Below are 6,717 nucleotides of genomic sequence, written 5' to 3'. Positions count from 1 at the left end.
ACGCCTCTTTCTTGCACTCTACTAATTGCAATTCTGAATGAGTTCTAAAACAGCTTTTGCATTTGGATGTTCCAGCCTGGTCTATGGAGAACAGCTACGCAGAGAAACCTAGGGGGTGCCAGGATGTGTTTATGTGGCAACTCTTTGGTAGGAGCTGTAGTGCTGAAGATGTTTTGCCCAAGAATCTTATTAACAATACATTTACCTTTAGATATGCTAATATAGTGTAATGTGATCATCTGCAGTGTAGTCTTTTTTTTAATATCTTTATTAATTTTTTTATATATCAATAAACAACAGTTTAAGGCACAAGCCTGCATCCAAAATAAATGAACACAACAAAGGAGGAAAGGAAACATACAGACATTCACAGAAGGCAAGCACATTGCAACAAGATAAAGAGTAAGGCAAATAAAATACATTGTGAATGTGTCATCCAAGGGGTAGAGACCATAATGCAGTATGGGAGCACTCCTAAACCTGCAGGCAACTCCTCTGTGGAATTCCCACCAACTATCCCCCACTAAGTCCCGAAAATATGTTGCAATCATACTAATATATAAATTAAAAAAGTACTGGGGGGCTCTAATGGGAATATATAGTTGGTGCTTATTTCCTGGATTAAGCTTGTTTTTAAGTTCTCACATAAAGGCAGATGGATGGCAAGAGCAGAAGGAGAACATGAAGGTCATGTATGAGGACCAAACTTGCTACACACACTCCTTATTTTCAAGTGATGTTATTCTCCAATCATACCACGTAATAGGGGCAACACAGTGAGACTGGGTGCTGTTTCCCCAGGGGTAACAATCAATGTGAACTAGGTTCCAGTGCAGTATTCTTAGCACACAGTGCCATTGTTTAGAATCACTTCAAAAAATTTAAATCTTTGAAAATAATTAGCAGAGGAATATATTTGAAAAGTGATTGTCCAAGAACACATAATTTGGTTGCACAAGGAAGTCAGAATTAAAATCACTTCTCCTGGTTCCAATTTCTAATTTGCCCACTACACTACAACTGGGGGATAAGCGGGGTTCTGAGGTTGAGGCGCAGGAAATGCCTACCCCAGTAGAGTCGCTAGCCATCCCACATTTTTCAGGTTTGTCCTGCAATCCTTACTTCTGTACCGCAGCCACAGAGAGACATTTTTCATCTCCCTTCGTCCTGCATATTGGTTCCCTGAAACGTTTCTCTCTTTCACAGGGCAAATAGCTCTTACTCTTTTAGCCCTTTACGGACTGTGAATGAGGTACCCATCAGTGGTTGGGAAGGAGAAGCTGCAGAACTGGACAATGCAACTGCACACTTTTGTTTCTTCCCTTAAACCTGTTTCAAAGTGCTGACATAATGTCAGATAAGTGGACAGAGGCACATAGAAAATATGATTTACTCAGAAATCAAACTGTTTTTATAAATGGTAGACCAGATACTACATCATATGGCTACTTCCTGCAAAGCTTATACATTGACCACCTGTGACGGGCTTGTTTCGGATCGCCGGCACATGGACCTGACTAGTGCTGGTGCTGCCACTTGTGCTCCAGATCTTCCCGGCCTCCCTTCCCGTGATTGGTGGAATGGACGGTGGGCGCGGGATGCCGGGAGGTCAAATAACCCAGTAACCGAACCTGCGGAGAGCGGAGAGACGGGTCCGATATCAAGGAGGAAGACGGCGAAGACCAGGCAGACGAGAAAGACGGAAAATGGAGCCTCGAACGAAACCCTGAGACGGCGAAACCAGTGTTCATCACGGAGAGAAGACCGGAGACGTCCGACGGGATCCCTGACAACAGGCAACCGGGAGGATGGAACGCTGCACCCCGCCACGCTTCTGGAGAAGCATGGCAGTTTCAGGTGCGTGGGGCTACTGCCTGAGGGAGTGAGAGAGAGAGAAGAAGGGGGGGGGAGATTCAAAGGCAAGGGCATTGGAAGGGGAAAAGGGGGGGGGAGACAAGAGAACTGGGTAGCACTACCACCAAACCACAACAAAGTATAGTGGCACATATAGTTATCACCCAAGGCACCGTGCACAGGATCTTACCGCCACAGAAGATGATAGAAGATACATAGATCAAGAGAAATAGGAAAAGAAAAGGAATAAATAGAGAGAAGAATAGCCACAGAAAGAACTGTAAAAGAAAAGACCAGAGAGCGAGTACCAGAAAGGAAAGAGACCGCAAGGGAGAGAAAGCAAAAGAAGGTCAACAAGAAAGAGACAGGAAGAGAGAATAAATAAGCCTTACTGAGTAACAAACCCTGTCCACTTACCTCTGTTCTGTTCTCTCCACATACGCTTCCCGGGGAAACCTGTGAGACAAGGAGACAAAAGGAGAAGAGTGAAGAACAGACTACGAGAGTTAAACCCACCATATCCACGGCAGAAGAAGAAAGACTTAAATCTACCTTCATTGTTACCCACTAAACCCTACTAATAAAACACCTTATACATAGAACACGCAATTCCTGAGTGATTCCTCCGTGCCGATACGGTTACACCACCATACCTCATTTTGAAGCATATACTGTGCAACTGGGCAGTTCTCTCCAGATTAGGAACTTCTGCTCCTCTAACCCATCCCACCACGCACACTGATGATATTAAATCCTTTTTAAACCAAATGCTTACTGACAGCGTTCACATTATTTTCAAATATTCCCAGTCTTGCCAAAAATGGAGCACAGGAATAGGTATAGCTGCCAAGGTTTCAGATTGCTATATGACACACTTTCATAATTTCAAAATAATTCATTTGAGTGACATTTGAACGACTATCAGTGACACTTTCTCGCAAGCTAAATCAAGCGATGAAGACGAGGGAACCATAGACATATCGAATTATAGCGACAATGAAAAATTTGCTAGCATTCGCACCAAGAATTTTAAATTCTATTAAGGACACGGAGGCGAACATTATGTTTCTCTTTCTTTACTACTCAAAATATCAGCAGCCAATCAAAACACAAGCATTTCCCAAAAATCATTGCAGAAAAATGTCCACCAATCAACAGCCCCTTAAACAGTCCACAACCACTCTGGGACTTCCTCTTTCTTTGCTCCACAAACTGGAAAATAAGAGTTCATAAACACGAACTTGAAGAATGCCCAGGAGAAATAACAGCTGACTGTAAACCACACTCCTCCAGCAAACGATCCACAGGCCTCACGCTGGAACTCCGTATTACTCCGCTTTTTGCTCTGATCCTAAGTAGACAAGAACGATCATAATAATAATAATAATAATAATAACAATCATACTAATAATACTATTAGCACTAGCAGGGTTATCTACATAACAGTAGTATACATTTGGGAGGGAACATGAAAAAACGCATCTCACAAAAAAGAGACTGCTCTTAACAAAATTGGTTGCTTAAACAAACACAACCCTTGGGAGGGATAATCTTCGCCTCCGTATCCTTTATAGAATTGAAAATTCTTGGCGCGAATACTAGCAAATTTTTCATTCTATGTCAGGACCGGAGGCTCAGATTATGCTAGTTCAAAGCTGCTTGAAACACTCTAGATGCAAAATCACCCATAGGTTTGTAATAAAACCATTTGAAAGTGGAATCTGAAGACCAATCTAACGATTTCATAATATCCAAGACTGATAGACCCAAACCTACAGATTTGGAAGCCATTGCGCCCCGAACCGAGTGCGCACCAAATACCTGCGTATCAATTCCCGCTTCAGCCAAAACAACCAACCACAAAGTATTAGGATGTACCCAACCTGTGGTGGCGGAAACCCTCAGCCCCACGTTGGGCGCCATGTCGCGTGGGCTCTCATTATCCTAAATGAGACTACTGGATTTCTAGGCAGCAGGATCGATAACGGTGTGGGGGACTGAGTCTGACCCACGTTTAAGGAACTCTGTCACCCTAAATCCGGTTGTTGCTCCGGCTAACTAGCAGTGCCTCATTTCTCCCACGGGGAAGAAATGATTGGGCAGCCGAGCGCATGACATCTTTGGAACTTCTCAGGGAAGTCGTGGTCTCTCAGATCCAAACCAACTCTCTCATTCACAATATGGTCTCATATACAAATGACAAAGACAGTATAAGTTTTATATAATGTTTTAATAAAACGACTGTATTTTAGATATTAAGGCGTGAGCCGCAATAACCAGAACAATACAACATAGTAGGATTGATATAGTAACCAGGAGAGTAAAACATAGAAATAAAGCTATCATAATTCCTAACCGTTTCTACTCTCCCTCTGCTTGTTCTATTTAGAGCACAGCATGTTAAGCTTTCAGCTTGCCTTTCTGTATCACTAGGGAGACGGACACACTCATACCTGAGCAAAGGCCTGTGATCTGGTTCAGCATCTGCAACGAGGCAGTCAGCGTCTAGTTGTGGTTCCCTGGTCGGAATCTCCCTCTTGCATGTATTGGGACAAGGAAGTGATTTTATAACTAACATGTCATCCTGATCACAAAATGTTCCTACGCAGGAATGGCAAGTCTAGACTCCTACCACGTCTATCGGCAATGTACCAGACTGTATCCTTGACTAAAGCACAGAGTGAATATGTTATGAAGAACTCCAGTGCTGAAGTAGGCAAAACAGTGTGATATGAATAAAAAACAACACCGTAGAACTGGCTATTCTGTAAAATAACAGTACGAAGCCTAATAGAAAGCATTTAGAGTAAAGTGCACAGAGGCTCTAAGCTGTTAGCAAATGATTTAGGGCAAAGTGCACAGAGGCCTAAGGCCTGAAGCTAATGCGCAAAATATACGTAAAACTGACCACACTACACCCTCCCCTTGTCGGTACCAAGTGGTTCTAACAACATAAAAAATTAAAAAAAACATGACCTAAATTTAAACCCAACATTTCGACAAGATGAGAAGACAACAAAGTCATAAATTTAGGAAACATGTGACGATAGAGCGAATTGCAATATAGTGACAATTTAGTCGGGAGAGAGAGAAAAAAAATCCAATTGTCAGACAGAAGCAATAGAACGTAGAAGCTCCTCCACTTCGAGATATGTCAATATCGGAAGATCCACGCCACAAAGTACCATGGAGCAGGTGTGTTCCAAAGCCCCAAAACCATTCAGGGTGGCACCCCGTGTAGTGCCAAGGAAAGAGACAAAACCATCTTCCTCCAGGAAGGGAATCTCATAATCCGCTTCACGAAGCAAACGCACCCGTAGTGCACAAGTCTGGGAATGAGCCCTAATCGGGAACATCAACAGATCAAGATCAACCACTGGAGAGCACTGCAGTGAGAGACAGAAAGCCAGTGCATGTTCAAACGAGCACCAAAGGGATCGAAACACGGGTTGCACACAATCCAAAACCGGTCGGAACGACAAAGACCAGTCACACTCCAAATGAGCCAGGAGTGTTGCTCCAAAACGCTGCATCATGCGTTCATGACACAGCTGCGCTGACGGGAGCAGCAATACAGGATCTCGTTGCGGAGGGACAGCCATTGCGAAAAAATAGCAACAACAGCAAAACTCCAGCCAATAAAGCCAAAGTAATTGGGAAACCCCCAAAAATGCTTCCGAAAATAGAGTGTATAGCCGAAGGTATCAAACCGAATATGGAAGAGAAGGTGTGAACGAAACCAACACCAACGGCTTTGAAAAAATGAGCAATACCAGCAGTGCTGGATGCATTAAATATACGTCCCACAAGTTCACCGAAGTGACTCGGAAAGTTAGTATTCAAAAGGGACTGTATCTCCGCCGATGACCTTGCCACTTGAAGTGCGTAGGTCTCGCTAGCAGATGTAAGGGCCACATGCTTTTGAAACAATAAAGCTTTCAGCCGACTCAACTTGTCGAAATCAACCTTGGAAGTAGCAATATGAGGCCAGATGTCAGCTACCTCCCTAAATTCAGTAGGGGGAAACAACACATTCCCGCAGCACGTAACGGCCTTGTTGACGACAACGACGTAAACTATTCCGGCACGCATGCCACAGCAGCGTTCGCTGTTAAGAACAATGTAACTGCCGTTAGAAAGCACCTGGAAAGTGTTTTTAATTACCGGGACTGGAACTCCCTTCAGATAACAAGCTAAGTTAGCAATCAAAGCATTACACGCTCCGTGCAAGGACAGCTGTTTACAAACCATGGAATGGCTAACAGAAGCTTCGCATTCGCTACCGCTAAGAAAAACTTCCCGCAAACCATTAACACATCTGTACTGAAAAGGAAGCTCCCACACCTCGTGTATGTAACTGTCACCCAATAGTTCATATCTACCCACCGGAATGTGCTTCAAACAAGAAGTAAATTGCAGAGTGGAGATAGGCAAATTAATAACCCCATGAATCAACCACTCAGCTGACGGAATCTCAGCCACCGTAAAAGGCAGTTTCTCCAACTTTTCAATATTTAACATAACATACGTCGCTTCCTTCTTAGCCATCAATTGTTGTTGACGAGTTAAATTAAAGGAGATAAAGATCTCTCTGGCACGAATGTGCTGCCATGGAACGCGACCCGCCTTCAAGGTCTGAAGAGTCCAACCCAGCTGCATGATAGATCGTGTCTGACTCTGCCCATGATATAAAGAAGACATGTCTGATTTTATAATGTCAATAGCAGAAGAGACAATGCTGTCAATCGTGTAAACACGGTCAGAAAGGGTATGCATGCCATTATCAACAACAGACAAAGTCTGCAGCAGATTTTCTTGATCAATCTGTCTTAACCGGGCTGCAGCCTCCTGCTGGGAAAGTTT

At 43.5% G+C, this 6,717-nt stretch overlaps 1 long non-coding RNA gene across 1 annotated transcript; it reads right to left on the bottom strand.

Annotated features, from left to right (window-relative positions):
- Positions 1-258: 258 nt before the first annotated feature.
- Positions 259-6,188, bottom strand: LOC138284740 (uncharacterized). The gene is made up of 3 exons (XR_011201451.1): positions 3,096-6,188; positions 2,272-2,310; positions 259-1,874 (listed from the first exon to the last, which is right to left on the bottom strand). It is a non-coding gene; the product is annotated as an uncharacterized lncRNA (long non-coding RNA).
- Positions 6,189-6,717: the final 529 nt, after the last annotated feature.

Source organism: Pleurodeles waltl, chromosome 3_1 (genome assembly GCF_031143425.1).
Source record: "Pleurodeles waltl isolate 20211129_DDA chromosome 3_1, aPleWal1.hap1.20221129, whole genome shotgun sequence".
Taxonomy (NCBI): Eukaryota; Metazoa; Chordata; class Amphibia; order Caudata; family Salamandridae; genus Pleurodeles; species Pleurodeles waltl.
Note: the sequence above shows the minus strand (reverse complement) of the source record. Positions and strands in the feature narration are given on the sequence as shown.